The 16,162-nt window shown below is 40.7% G+C and overlaps 1 protein-coding gene across 1 annotated transcript in view; it reads right to left on the bottom strand.

Annotated features, from left to right (window-relative positions):
- CTNNA3 (catenin alpha 3) overlaps positions 1–16,162 on the bottom strand; it is a 1,824,697-nt gene that overhangs the window by 1,624,660 nt on the left and 183,875 nt on the right. The gene's annotated exons all lie outside the window — the stretch shown is intronic.

Here is a 16,162-nt window from a genome sequence, read left to right as displayed (position 1 = left end):
ATGCATATGTTGAAGCCTTAACTAACCTCCACTGTGACTGTATTTGGAGATAGGTCTTTACAGAGACAATTAAGGTTAAAGGAGTTTAGAAGGGTGGAATATTAATAGGACTGGTGTCCTTATAAGACATGAAACACCAGAGTACTCTCTCCCTTCCTCCCCCACTCCCCTCTTGCCTCTTCTCTCTTCTCCTCCCTTCTACCTCTCCCTCTCCCCTCTTTGCTCTCCCTTGCACTCTATTGCTCTCTTCCTCTCTCCTTCCTGGCATGCACAAAGAAGTGGCCATGTGAGGACACAGTGAGAAGGCACCATCTGCAAGCCAAGGAGACAGTCCTCATCAAAAATCAATCCTACAGGGAATCATGGAAAGATAGCGGAGTAGGGGACCCTATTTCAAAGGGTCCCCGGAATTGAGCTGGATATCTACCGGACCACCCACGAAACCAGCCTGAGATGTAAGAAGATCTGGATCTCTACAAACAGAATATTGCAGGCTGTTGGTTTTGAGGTAGGAAGCAGGGAGCCTTGATTCCGCGGGCAGATATTGGAGGATAAACGGTAGCGGGAGGGTGTCTGGCCCTGGGGATCCTACACCGTCGGTGAGAGACAGCCTCGCACGCTGGGGATGGGGCACAGACTTGTAGACCAGTAGCTGCGGGGAAAGGACTTTAGGGCAGGCCCCGGGGCGGAAACCCGGAAGGACAGGGTCACGTGAGCGATCTGGGGGCAGCTGGCGGTTTTACAAGCACAAAGGGCAGACACACGCCCCGACCTGGAGGCAGGACTGGGGGTGCTGCGGAGGGGTGCACAACCCAGGATGCTGCAGTTTATAGCAGCACAGACAGAAACAGAGATAGTGTGGCCTCGAGAGCTCACTGAAGAACAGACTGCGGTCTCTCTCCTCTGAGGCAGAGGGCTGGAAACGGTCTCTTCTGCTCTGACTTGTGGAAGAGATGCAGAAAGCCACCAGGGAAAGCCACCGGAGAACAAAAGCCCCCAAAACTGATTCCTGCTGAGCCCATCCCCCGCCACAGGGGGGCTGGGCCCAACTCCACCCAAACAGGGTTGCCTGAGTAACAGTGCAGCAGCCCCTCCCACAGAAGACAGGCTGGGAAAACAAGAGGCCAGCAACCCTAAGGTCCCTAGAAAACAGGTGCATCTTGCTTGGGTTGTGATCAATAATTTAGACTCTATGCATTCCCTCAAACACCCCTGAACAGAATGACTAGGAGGAGGAGCCCCCAAAATAGAAAAGACTCAGAGATTATGACTTATGCCGCAGATTTACAAATAGATGCAGATATAATCAAGATGTCAGAGATGGAATTCAGGCCAGCAATTGTGAAGACAATGGCTAGAATGGAGAAATCAATTAATGGCAACATAGAGTCTCTAAGGGCAGAAATGAAGGCTGAATTGGCAGAACTTAAAAATGCTATCAGTGAGATACAATCCAATCTAGATAATCTAACAGCTAGGGTAACTGAGGCAGAAGAACGAATAAGCAACCTAGAAGACAATATAATAGAAAGGGAAAAGAGGAGTCCAGGGAAAAACAACTCGGAATCCATGAAAATAGAATCAGAGAAATAAGTGACACCATGAAGCATTACAATGTCAGAATAATTGGAATCCTGGAGGGAGTGGAGAGAGAGAGAGAGGACTAGAAGATGTATTTGAGCAAATCGTAGCTGAGAACTTCCCTAATCTGGGGAATGAAACAAACATTCGCATCCTAGAGGCAGAGAGGACCCCTCCCAAGATCAAGGAAAACATGCCAACACCCCGGCATGTAATAGTAAAACTTGCAAATCTTAGAACCAAGGAAACCATCTTAAGGGCAGTTAGGGGGAAGAGATTCCTTACGTACTGAGGGAGGAACATCAGAATAACGTCAGACCTATCCACAGAGACCTGGCAAGCCAGAAAGCTCTGGCAAGACATATTCAGGGTACTACATGAGCAGAACACGCAGCCAAGAATACTTGATCTGGCACGGCTTTCATTTAGAATGGATGGAGAGATGCAGAGCTTCCACGACCAGCAGAAACTGAAAGAATATGTGACCACTAAGCCGGACCTGCAAGAAATATTAAGGGGGGTTCTATAAAAGGAGAAAGACCCCGAGAGTAATATACAACAGAAATTTACAGGGACAATCTATAAAAACAACGTCTTCACAGGCAACATGATGACAATTAATTCGTATCTTTCTTTATTTTTTTATTTTTTTATTGTTATGTTAATCACCATATATTACATCATTAGTTTTTGGTGCAGTGTTCCATGATTCATTGTTTGTTCATAACACCCAGTGCGCCATGCAGAACGTGCCCTCCTCAATACCCATCACCAGGCTAACCCATCCCCCTACCCCCCCTCCCCTCTAGAACCCTCAGTTTGTTTTTCAGAGTCCATCATCTCTCATGGTTCATCTCCCCCTCTGACATACTCTCCTTTTCTTCCTCTCCTGTTATCTTCTTCTTTTTCTTTTTTCTTAAAATATGTTGCGTTATTTGTTTCAGAAGTACAGATCTGTGATTCAACAGTCTTGCACAATTCACAGCGCTCACCGTAGCACATACCCTCCCCAATGTCTATCACCCAGCCGCCCCATCCCTCCCACCCCCAACCACTCCAGTAACACTCAGTTTGTTTCCTGAGATTAAGAATTCCTCATATCAGTGAGGTCATGTGATACATGTCTTTCTCTGATTGACTTATTTCACTCAGCATAACACCCTCCAGTTCCATCCACGTCGTTGCAAATGGCAAGATCTCATTCCTTTTGATGGCTGCATAATATTCCATTGTGTATATATACCACTTCTTCTTTATCCATTCATCTGTCGATGGGCATCTTGGCTCTTTCCACAGTTTGGCTATGGTGGACATTGCTGCTATAAACATTGGGGTGCACGTACCCCTTCGGGTCCCTACATTTGTATCTTTGGGGTAAATACCCAGTAGTGCAATTGCTGGATCGAACGGTAGCTCTAATTTCAACTGTTTGAGGAACCTCCATACTGTTTTCCAGAGGGGTTGCACCAGCTTCCATTCCCACCAACAGTGTAGGAGGGTTCCCCTTTCTCCACATCCCCGCCAACATCTGTCATTCCCTGACTTGTTAATTTTAGCCATTCTGACGGGTGTGAGGTGGTATCTCATTGAGGTTTTGATTTGGATTTCCCTGATGCCGAGCAATGTTGAGCACTTTTTCATGTGCCTCTTGGCCATTTGGATGTCTTCTTTGGAGAAATGTCTGTTCATGTCTTCTGCCCATTTCTTGATTGGATTATTTGTTCTTTGGGTGTTGAGTTTGATAAGTTCTTTATAGATTTTGGATACTAGCCCTTTATCTGATATGTCATTTGCAAATATTTTCTCCCATTCTGTCGGTTGTCTTTTGGTTTTGTGGACTGTTTCTTTTGCTGTGCAAAAGCTTTTTATCTTGATGAAATCCCAATAGTTCATTTTTGCCCTGGCTTCCCGTGCCTTTGGTGATGTTTCTAGGAAGAAGTTGCTGCGGCTAAGATCGAAAAGGTTGCTACCTGTGTTCTCCTTTAGGATTTTGATGGACTCCTGTCTCACGTTTAGGTCTTTCAACCATTTGGAGTCTATTTTTGTGTGTGGTGTAAGGAAATGGTCGACTTTCATTCTTCTGCATGTGGCTGTCCAATTTTCCCAACACCATTTGTTGAAGAGACTGTCTTTTTTCCACTGGACATTCATTCCTGCTTTGTCAAAGATAAGTTGACCATAGAGTTGAGGGTCCATTTCTGGGCTCTCGATTCTGTTCCATTGATCTATGGGTCTGTTTTTGTGCCAGTACCATACTGTCTTGATGATGACAGCTTTGTAATAGAGCTGGAAGTCCGGAATTGTGATGCCGCCAGCTTTGCTTTTCTTTTTCAGTATTCCTCTGGCTATTCTGGGTCTCTTCTGGTTCCATACAAATTTTAGGATTATTTGTTCCATTTCTTTGAAAAAAGTGGATGGTATTTTGATGGGGATTGCATTGAATGTGTAGATTGCTCTAGGTAGCATTGACATCTTCACAATGTTGATTCTCCCAATCCATGAGCATGGAACGTTTTTCCATTTCTTTGTGTCTTCTTCAATTTCTTTCATGAGTATTTTATAGTTTTCTGAGTACAGATCCTTTGCCTCTTTGGTTAGATTTATTCCTAGGTATCTAATGGTTTTGGGTGCAATTGTAAATGGGATCGACTCCTTGATTTGTCTCTCTTCTGTCTTGTTGGTGTATAGGAATGCCACTGATTTCTGTGCATTGATTTTATATCCTGCTACTTGACTGAATTCCTGTATGAGTTCTAGCAGTTTTGGGGTGGAGTCTTTTGGGTTTTCCACATACAGTATCATATCATCTGCCAAGAGTGAGAGTTTGACTTCCTCTTTGCCGATTTGGATGCCTTTGATTTCTTTTTGTTGTCTGATTGCTGTGGCTAGGACTTCTAATACTATGTTGAATAGCAGTGGTGAGAGTGGACATCCCTGCCGCGTTCCTGACCTTAGGGGAAAAGCTCTCAGCCTTTCCCCATTGAGAATGATATTGGCTGTAGGTTTTTCATAGATGGCTTTTATGATATTGAGGTATGTCCCCTCTATCCCTATACTCTGAAGAGTTTTGATCAAGAAAGGATGTTGTACTTTGTCAAATGCTTTTTCTGCATCTATTGAGAGGATCATATGATTCTTGCTCTTTCTTTTGTTAATGTATGGTATCACGTTGATTGATTTGCGGATGTTGAACCAGTCTTGCAGCCCAGGAATAAATCCCACTTGGTCATGGTGAATAATCCTTTTAATGTACTGTTGGATCCTATTGGCTAGTATTTTGGTGAGAATTTTTGCATCCATGTTCATCAAGGATATTGGTCTGTAATTCTCTTTTTTGATGGGGTCTTTGTCTGGTTTTGGGATCAAGGTAATGCTGGCCTCATAAAATGAGTTTGGAAGTTTCCCTTCCATTTCTATTTTTTGGAACAGTTTCAGGAGAATAGGTATGAATTCTTCTTGAAATGTCTGATAGAATTCCCCTGGGAAGCCATCTGGCCCTGGGCTTTTGTTTCTTGGGAGATTTTTGATGACTGTTTCAATTTCTTTAGTGGTTATATGTCTGTTCAGGTTTTCTATTTCTTCCTGGTTCAATTTTGGTAGTTGATACATCTCTAGGAATGCACCCATTTCTTCCAGGTTATCTAATTTGCTGGCATAAAGTTGCTCATAATATGTTCTTATAATTGTTTGTATGTCTTTGGTGTTGGTTGTGATCTCTCCTCTTTCATTCATGATTTTGTTGATTTCGGTCATTTCTCTTTTCTTTTTGATAAGTCTGGCCAGGGGTTTATCAATCTTGTTAATTCTTTCAAAGAACCAGCTCCTAGTTTCGTTGTTCTGTTCTACTGTTCTTTTGGTTTCTAGTTCATTGATTTCTGCTCTGATCTTTATGATTTCTCTTCTCCTGCTGGGTTTAGGCTTTATTTGCTGTTCTTTCTCCAGCTCCTTTAGGTGTAGGGTTAGACTGTGTATTTGAGACCTTTCTTGTTTCTTGAGAAAGGCTTGTATTGCTATATACTTTCCTCTCAGGACTGCCTTTGCTGTATCCCAAAGATTTTGAACAGTTGTGTTTTCATTTTCATTGGTTTCCATGAATTTTTTTAATTCTTCTTTAATTTCTTGGTTGACCCATTCATTCTTTAGTAGGATGCTCTTTAGCCTCCATGTATTTGAGTTCTTTCCGACTTTCCTCTTGTGGTTGAGTTCTAGTTTCAAAGCATTGTGGTCTGAAATATGCAGGGAATGATCCCAATCTTTTGGTACCGACTGAGACCTGATTTGTGACCTAGGATGTGATCAATTCTGGAGAATGTTCCATGGACACTAGAGAAGAATGTGTATTCCTTTGCTTTGGGATGGAATGTTCTGAATATGTCTGTGAAGTCCATTTGGTCCAGTGTGTCATTTAAAGTCTTTATTTCCTTGTTGATCTTTTGCTTAGATGATCTGTCCATTTCAGTCAGGGGGGTGTTAAAGTCCCCCACTATTATTGTATTGTTGTCAATGTGTTTCTTTGCTTTTGTTATTAATTGCCTTATATAATTGGCTGCTCCCATGTTCGGGGCATAGATATTTACAATTGTTAGATCTTCTTGTTGGATAGACCCTTTAAGTAGGATATAGTGTCCTTCCTCATCTCTTATTACAGTCTTTGTTTTAAAATCTAGTTTGTCTGATATAAGGATTGCCACCCCAGCTTTCTTTTGGTGTCCATTAGCATGGTAAATGGTTTTCCACCCCCTCACTTTCAATCTGGGGGTGTCTTTGGGTCTAAAATGAGTCTCTTGCAGACAGCATATTGATGGGTCTTGTTTTTTAATCCAATCTGATAGCCTGCGTCTTTTGATTGGGGCATTGAGCCCATTTACATTCAGGGTAACTATTGAAAGGTATGAATTTAGTGCCATTGTATTACCTGTAAGGTGACTGTTAACTGTCTGTTGTCTGTGTTCGTTTCTGCTCTTTGCTGCTTTTAGGCTCTCTCTTTGCTTAGAGGACCCCTCTCAATATTTCTTGGAGGGCTGGTTTCGTGTTTGCAAATTCCTTTAGCTTTTGTTTGTTCTGGAAGCTTTTTATCTCTCCATCTATTTTCAATGATAGCCTAGCTGGATATAGTATTCTTGGCTGCATATTTTTCTCATTTAGTGCTCTGAAGATATCTTGCCAGTCCTTTCTGGCCTGCCAGGTCTCTGTGGATAGGTCTGTTGCCAATCTAATGTTTCTACCATTGTAGGTTACATATCTCTTCTCCCGAGCTGCTTTCAGGATTTTCTCTTTGTCTCTGAGACTCGTAAGTTTTACTATTAGATGTCGGGGTGTTGACCTGTTATTATTGATTTTGAGAGGGGTTCTCTGTGCCTCCTGGATTTTAATGCCTGTTTCCTTCCTCACATTAGGGAAGTTCTCTGCTATAATTTGCTCCAATATACCTTCTGCCCCTCTCTCTCTCTCTTCTTCTTCTGGGATCCCAATTATTCTAATGTTGTTTCATCTTATCATATCACTTATCTCTCGAATTCTGCCCTCGTGATCCTGTAGTTGTTTCTCTCTCCTTTTCTCAGCCTCTTTATTTTCCATCATTTGGTCTTCTATATCGCTGATTCTCTCTTCTGCCTCATTTATCCTAGCATTTAGTGCCCCCATTTTTGATTGCACCTCATCAATAGCCTTTTTGATTTCGATTTGGTTAGATTTTAGTTCTTTTATTTCTCCAGAAAGGGTTTCTCTAATAACTTCCACGCTTTTTTCAAGCCCAGCTAGTATCTTTAAAGTCATGATTCTGAACTCTAGGTCCGACATCGTACTAATGTCCGTATTGAGTAGGTCCCTGGCTGACGGTACTACCTCTTGTTCTTTTTGCTGAGGTGATTTCTTTCGTCTTGTCATTTTGTCCAGAGGAGAATAGATGAATGAGAGAACAAAATGCTAACAGGTTTACAACGTCCCCAGCAAATATACTGTATACAAATCAGAAAAGACCTGAAACCAGGGGAAAAGAAAGGGAAAGAAAGAAAAAAGAAAGAGAAAAAGAAAAAAAAAAGAAAAAAAAAGATAAAAACAAAAACAAAACAATACAAAAAAGGCAGAATATGATCAAATATGATCAGGCTAGTGCATAGATCAGTGCCACACACTAGATTTTGGGCGTATTTTGGTCTGTTAGAAAAAAGTGCCTCCTAAAATTTTAAAGGAAGAAAGACATATATGTACAAAATAAGGGTTGATACAATGAAGGGATGGAAGATGACTGTAAAGATGAAAATTATAAAAGATCTTATAAAAGGACTTGGTAAGATAAGTTGTTTGAAAAAAGAAAGAAGATTTAAGAAAAAAAAAAAGGAAAAAGGGAGAGAATGTGATCAGGCAGGAGACTAGAACAAAGCCATACACTAGTGATTTAGGGTATATTTTGATCTGTTAGAAGAAACTGTACCTCAAAATTTTAAAGAGAGAACAACTTATATATATATGCCAAAAATAAGGGTAACTACTATGAAGGGATAAAATATGACTCTAAAAATGAAAAATAAAAAAAATTTTTTTTTTTTTAAAAAGGGATTTATAAGATGTTGGTTGAAAAAGGGAAAAATAAAAATAAAAAAAAACAGTCAACAAAAATTAACTTTGATGAAATAATGAATCATGGTAAAAAAAAAAAAAAAAAAGCCATGAATCTATGTGCAGTATTCCCCTAGCGCTGGAGTTCTCCTATTCTCCTTGATCGATCTACTTGGTCTTGGCTTGCTGGCTGTTTGTGCTGATCTTCTGGGGGAGGGGCCTGTTGCTGTGGTTTCCAAATGTCTTTGCCGGAGGCAGAATTGCCCCGCCCTTGTCGGTCCGGGCTAAGAAAGCTGCTCCGGTTTGCTCTCAGGAGCTTTTGTTCCCTGCAAGCTCTCGGTACAGCTTTGGAGGACCAGGTCAGAAATGGTGGCCTCCCAATCTCCACTTGGAGGAGCTGAGAACTCGGGGCCCTGCTCCTCAGTGTGCCCCCAGAGAAAAGCAGTCACTTCCGTGTCCCCGGTCTCCGGCCGCACTCCGTGCTCACCTGGCCTGTGATCGAGCGTTGCTATCTCTGGCACCCGACCCCGTGCGGAGTCTCCAAACCCAGCAGATCCCTGCAATGTGTTCCCACACCGCTCCTCCCCGGGAAGGAAGGGGAGTCTCCCCGGATCTGCTGCTTGTTGGGTCCCTGCTGGGGGAGCCGTGCCCCGACTGGGCCGCAGATCACAGTTTATGGCAACCCCGAGCTGAGAGCCCGCGCCTCTGCTCCGTATCTGCAGCCGGCTTCCCTGCTCTGATACCTGGGAGCTCTGGTGCACTGAGGCACCCCCGGTCTCTCTGTGACCCCAAGGGTCCTGAGACCACACTGTCCTGGGAGGATTCCACCCCCCGCTTAGCCACTGCAGCGACGTCCCTCCGCCGAGCCAACTTCTAAAAGGTCCGATTTTGTGCTCCGCGGCTCTAGCACTTGCCAGAAGCGGCCGGCGGAGGCCCCTCCCCCGCCGTCTATCCTCCCGAATATCGCCTCGGATTCACTTCTCCGCACGCCCTACCTTCCAGTAAGTGGTCACTTCTCTGTTCAGAGAGTTGTTGCTACTCTCCTGTTCGATCTCCTGTTGAGTTCGTAGGTGTTCAGAATGGTTTGATCCCTATTCAGCTGGATTCCTGAGACCAGACGAAATCTAGGTCTCCTACTCCTCCGCCATCTTGCTCCGCCTCTAATTCGTATCTTTCAATAATCACTCTCAATGTGAATGGCCTAAATGCTCCGATAAAATGGCATAGGGTGGAAGATTGGATAAAAAGACAACATCCATCCATATGCTGCCTACAAGAGACTCATTTTGAACCTAAAGATACATCCAGACTGAAAGTGAAGGGATGGAGATCCATCTTCCATGCCAGCAGACCTCAAAAGAAAACTGGGGTAGCAATTCTTATATTGGACAAATTAGATTTTAAACTAAAGTCTGTAGTTAGAGACACAGAAGGACACTATATCACTCTCAAAGGGTCTATCCAACAAGAAGATCTAACAATTGTAAATATCTATGCCCCCAACATGGGAGCAGCCATCTACAGAAACCAACTATTAACCAAAATAAAGAGTCATATTGATAACAATATGTTAATTGTAGGAGACCTCAATACTCCACTCTCAGCAATGGACAGACCATCTATCTAAGCAGAAAATCAACAAGGAAACAAGAGCTTTGAATGATACAATGGATCAGATGGACCTCAAAGATATTTACAAAACATTCCACCCTAAAACAACAGAATACTCATTCTTCTCGAGTGCACATGGAACTTTCTCCAGAATAGACCACACACTGGGTCATAAATCAGGTCTCAACTGATACCAAAAGAATGAGATTATTCCCTGCTTATTCTCAGACCACAATGCTTTAAAACTGGAACTCAATCACAAGAAAAAATTTGGCAGAAATTCAAACACTTGGAAGTTAAAGACCACTCTGCTCAAGAATGTTTGGGTCAACCAGGAAATCAAAGAACTTAAACAATTCATGGAATCAGTGAGAACGAAAACACATTGGTCCAAAACCTATGGGATACTGCAAAGGTGGTCCTAAGAGGGAAATATATAGCCATCCAAGCCTCACTCAAAAAAATAGAAAATCCTGAATTCACCAACTAACTCTACATCATAAAGAACTAGAGAAAAAGCAGCAAACTATGCCTAAGCCACGCATTAAAGAGACATAATTAAAATTAAAGCAGAGATCAACGAATTAGAAACCAGAAACACAGTAGATCAGATCAATGAAACTAGAAGTTGGTTCTTTGAAAGAATTAATAAGATCAATAAACTACTGGCCAGACTTATCCAAAAGAAAAAGGAAAGGACCCAAATTAATAAAACTATGATTGAAAGGGGAGATCACGACTAACACCAAGGAAATAGAAACAATTATTAGAAATTATTATCAACAACTACATGCCAATAAACTGAGCAATCTGGATGAAATGGAGGACTTCCTGGAAACCTATAAGCTGCCAAGACTGAAACAGGAAGAAATTAACAACCTGAATAGGCCAATAACCAGTAATGACATTGAAGCAGTGATCAAAAACCTTCCAAAAAACAAGAGTCCAGGGCCTGATAGATTCCCTGGGGAATTCTACCAAACATTCAAAGAAGAAATAATACCTATTCTACTGAAGCTGTTTCAAAAAATAGAAACAGAAGGAAAACTTCCAAACTTATTCTAGGAGGCCAGCATTATCTTAATCCCCAAACCAGGCAAAGACCCTATCAAAAAGGAGAATTTCAGACCAATATCCCTGATGAATATGGATTCCAAAATCCTCAACAAAATCCTAGCTAATAGGATCCAACAATACATCAAAAGGATCATCCACCATGATCAAGTGGGATTTATCCCCGGGATGCAAGGGTGGTTCACATTCGCAAATCAATCATTGTGATAGAACACATTAATAAGAGGAGGGAGAAGAACCATATCATCCTCTCACTTGATGCAGAAAAAGCATTTGACAGAATACAACATCCTTTCCTCATTAAAACTCTTCAGAGTATAGGGATAGAGGGAACATTCCTCAAGTTCATAAAATACATCTGTGAAAAACCCACAGCGAATATCATCCTCAAAGGGGAAAAGCTGAGAGCCTTTCCCTTAAGATCAGGAACATGTCAAGGATGCCCATTCTCGCCACTACTGTTCAACATAGTACTAGAAGTCCTGGCAACAGCAATCAGACAACAAAAAGAAATAAAAGGTATTCAAATTGGCAAAGAAGAAGTCAAACTCTCTCTTTTCCCAGATGACATGATACTTTATGTGGAAAACCCAAAAGACTCCACCCCCAAATTACTAGAACTCATACAGCAATTCAGTAATGTGGCAGGAAATAAAATCAATGCACAGAAATCAGTTGCTTTCTTATACACTAACAAAGCAACTGTAGAAAGAGAAATTAGAGAAACGATTCCATTTACAATAGCACCAAAAACCATAAGATACCTCGGAATAAACCTAACCAAAGAGGTAAAGGATCTATACTCTAGGAACTACAGGACACTCATGAAAGAAATTGAAGAAGACACAAAAAGATGGAAAAATATTCCATGCTCATGGATCGGAAGAATAAACATTGTTAAAATGTCTATGCTACCCAGAGCAATCTATACCTTCAATGCCATCCTGATCAAAATTCCAATGACATTTTTCAAAGTGCTGGAACAAACAATCCTAAAATTTGTATGGAATCAGAAAAGACCCCGAATCACCAAGGAAATGTTGAGAAAGAAAAACAAAGCTGGGGGTATCACGTTGCCTGATTTCAAGCTATATTACAAAGCAGTGATCACCAAGACAGCATGGTACTGGCACAAAAACAGACATATAGACCAATGGAACAGAATAGAGAACCCAGAAATGGACCCTCAACTCTATGGTCAAATAATCTTTGACAAAGCAGGAAAAAATGTGCAATGGAAAAAAGACAGTCTCTTCAATAAATGGTCCTGGGAAAACTGGACAGCCACATGCAGAAGAATGAAACTCGAACATTCTCTAACACCATTCACAAAGATAAACTCGAAGTGGAAGAAAGACCTCAATGTGAGACAGGAATCCATCAAAATCCTACAGGAGAACATAGGCAGTAACCTCTTTGACACCGCCCACAGCAACTTCTTTCAAGATACATCTCCAAAAGCTAGTGAAACAAAAGCAAAAAGGAACTTTTGGGACTTCATCAAGATAAAAAGCTTCTGCACAGCAAAGGAAACAGTCAACAAAACAAAGAGGCAACCCACAGAATGGGAGAAGATATTTGCAAATGACACTACAGATAAAGGGCTGGTATCCAAGACCTATAAACTCAATACCCAAAAGACAAATAATCAAGTCAAAAGTGGGCAGAAGATATGAAAGACACTTCTCTGAAGAAGACATACAAATGGCTAACAGACACATGAAAAAATGTTCATCATCATTAGCCATCAGGGAAATTCAAATCAAAACCACATTGAGATACCAACTGATACCAGTTAGAATGGCAAAAATGGACAGGGAAAGAAACAACAAATGTCGGAGAGGTTGTGGAGAAAGGGGAACCCTCTTACACTGTTGGTGGGAATGCAAGTTGGTACAGCCACTTTGGAAAACAGTGTGGAGGTTCCTCAAAAAGTTAAAAATAGAGCTACCCTATGACCCAGCAATTGCACTACTGGGTATTTACCCCAAAGACACAGATGTAGTGAAAAGAAGGGCCATATGCACCCCAATGTTCATAGCAGCAGTGTCCGCAAAAGCCAAACTGTGGAAAGAGCCGAGATGCCCTTCAACAGATGAATGGATAAAGAAGAAGTGGTCCATATATACAATGGAATATTACTCAGCCATCAGAAAGGATGAATACCCGGCTTTTACATCAACATGGATGGGACTGGAGGAGATTATGCTAAGTGAAATAAGTCAAGCAGAGAAAGTCAATTATCATATGGTTTCACTTATTTGTGCAACATAAGGAATAGCATGGAGGACATTAGGAATAGCATGGAGGACATTAGGAGAAGGAAGTAGGGGGGGAATCGGAGGGAGAGATGAACCATGAGAGACGATGGACTCTGAGAAACAAACAGGGTTTTAGAGGGAGGGGGAAGGGGGGATGGGTTAGCCTGGTGATGGGTATTGGGGAGGGCACGTACTTCATGGAGCACTAGGTGTTATACGAAAACAATGGGTCTTGGATCACTACATCAAAAACAATGATGTATTGTATGGTGACTAACATAACATAATAAAATTAAAAAAAATCAATCCTACAGGTCTGAGATATCTTGTTATGGCAGCCCTAGCTGACTAAAACACCCTTCCTTCCACTTAACAATAAAGAGGAGAGCAAGAGAGACTGAAAAAAAAAATCTTTGAAATTATATATTTTGCTTTAACATATGAGAAATTAAATTTCTAACTAGGAGTAAATTAATCATTGAGTTTAGCAAGGTCACAGGCTTCAAAGTAAATATATAAGAACCAATTGCATTTCTATATATTAGCAATGGACAATAAGAAACTGAATTTAAAAAAAAGAAAGAAACTGAATTTTTGACAGAGAGAGAGACAGAGCGAAGGAGGGAACACAAGCAGGGGGAGTGGAGGAGGGAGAAGCAGGCTTCCCGCTGAGCAGGGAGCCCAATGCGGGGCTCTATCCCAGGACCCTGGGATCATGACCTGAGCCGAAGTCAGACGCTTAACGACTGAGCCACTCAGGCGCCCAAGAAACTGAATTTTTAAAAGATATTATCATTTATAATAGCAACAAAGGGACAAAATACTTATGTAAGTCTAACAAAATACATGTAAGCTCTGTATGCTGAATATTAAAAGATACTACTAAAAGAAATCAAAGAAGACCTAAAAAAAAATGGAGATATGCTAATAGATTAGAAGTCTCACTATTAAGATGTTATCACTCCCTAAAATGATTTATAAATTTGACACAATCCCAGTCAAAATCCCAGCACAAACTTATAAACTTAATCATATGATACCGTATGACCCAGAAATCCTACTCCTGAATATTTACCCAAGTAAAATGAAAGCTTACATTCACAAAAACCTGCACACAGATATTTATTGCAACCTTTTTCATCATAGCCCAAAACTGGTAATACCTCAAATGTCCTTCAACTGGTGAATGAATGAACAAATTGTAGAATACTACACAGCAATAAAAATGAACTATTGGTACACACAACAACTAGGTGAATCCCACATGCATTATGCTAAATGAAAGAAGCCACAGCTACATATGGTATGATTCCATTTATATGAAATTTTGGAAAAGACAAAACTGCAGAGACAACAAATAAAGCAATGGTTACCAGGGGCCAAGGGTCCAGTGAGGGGTAAGCTGCAAAGAGCAGGGGGAATTTGGGGAGTGGCAGAACTGTTTTATATTTTTATTGTGGTGATAGATACACAACCATATGCATCTTCAAAATTCATAGAAATGTGTACTATAAAGACTAAATTTTTTGTATGCAAATTATACTTAAAAAAACTTGACTTAAAATTCCTAAGGAAGGCTTCCTCCCCCAAAATCCAGAGTTTTCCCAGAAAGAAGGTAGGAAAGGTTTAAAAGAGTTACAATAAGACTATCTCTCTGTACTATTTCAGTGATTATAAGTACTTTTTAAATTTTAAAAGCCAGGAATATGCAGAGAGAGATACCATTTTTAAGATTTCTATCAAAAACAACAATTTTAAGTAATTCCCAATATTGAGACTAGTCACTTATCTGAAACTCTTAATCTCAGACTTCAGCAATTTATTATTGATTACCATGAGTTTAGCACAGAAGTTCTAACAATGCAAATGGAGGCAATAGGTAAAGGAGATAGAGCTTTTATCAGGTTTTCCTTTTTTTTAAGATCAAGTTTGGCCTTCAAAATTAAAGCTCTCTAGTGACTGTTGACTCATGTAAGGTCATAGGAAGAGCTCTCAAGTCGGGTAGCAGTGGCATGGTGGAAGTCAGACCTGGTTTTGATAAAAATTAATCCAAATTTAATTTTCTCATCATTGTCTTTTTGTTTTCTACTACTAACAGGTGTTACTCTCTCCTTGGAAAAGGAATATATGGCTTCACTGCAGCATTTCCAGGCAGAGGCAGAAGCTAATGGCAAACCAAGCCAAGCCCACAATCAACATAAAAGGCCCTAACTGTGATCTAAATCCACTTAGAAAAACTCTCTCTTTTTTTTTAGGTCTATATTTAATTTCCAGTTAGTTAGCATACAGTATAATATTAGTCTCAGGTGTACAATATGGTGATTCAACACTTCCATACAACACCTGGTGCTCATCATATACGTGCACTCCTTAATCCCCATCACCTATTTCACCCATCCCCCCACTCACCCCCTGTCTGGTGACCATTAGTTTGTTCTCTACACCTAAGAGTCTATTTCTCAATTTGCCTCTCTCTCTTATTCCCTATGCTCATTTGTTTTCTTTCTTAAATTCCACATATGAATGAAATCAAATGGTATTTATCTTTCTTTTACTGACTTATTTCATTTAGCATAATACACTGTAAAAATATTTTAAATATTTTTTCCAAATGTTTCCTACTCTAAGTTTTATTTTCAAATCTTAAAGAAAATATGGATAATCAATATTACCAAAAAATGCATAATACACTGTAGCTCCATTCATGTCGTTGCAAATGGAAAGATTTCATTCTTTTTGATGGCAGAGTAATATTCCCATTGTATATATACCACCTCTTCTTTATTCATCAGTCGATGGACATTTGGGGTTTTTCCATAGTTTGGCTATTATTGATAATGCTGCTATAACCATTGGAGTGCATATATCCCTTTGAATTAGTATCTTTGTATTATTTGGGTAAATAGTGCAATTGCTGGATCTAAGGTAGTTCTATTTTTAACTTTTTGAGGAACCACCATACTGTTTTCCACTGCGGCTGTACCAGTTTGCATTCCCACCAACAGTGCAGGAGGGTTCCCCTTTCCCTGCAGTCTCACCAACACCTGTTGTTTCTTGTGCTGTTGATTTTAGCCATT

The sequence above is a fragment of the Eumetopias jubatus genome, unplaced genomic scaffold (genome assembly GCF_037043125.1).
Source record: "Eumetopias jubatus isolate StellerSeaLion01/CBP00866 unplaced genomic scaffold, mEumJub1_p1.0 scaffold_17, whole genome shotgun sequence".
Classification (NCBI taxonomy): Eukaryota; Metazoa; Chordata; class Mammalia; order Carnivora; family Otariidae; genus Eumetopias; species Eumetopias jubatus.
This window is presented reverse-complemented; position numbering and strand designations above follow the sequence as displayed.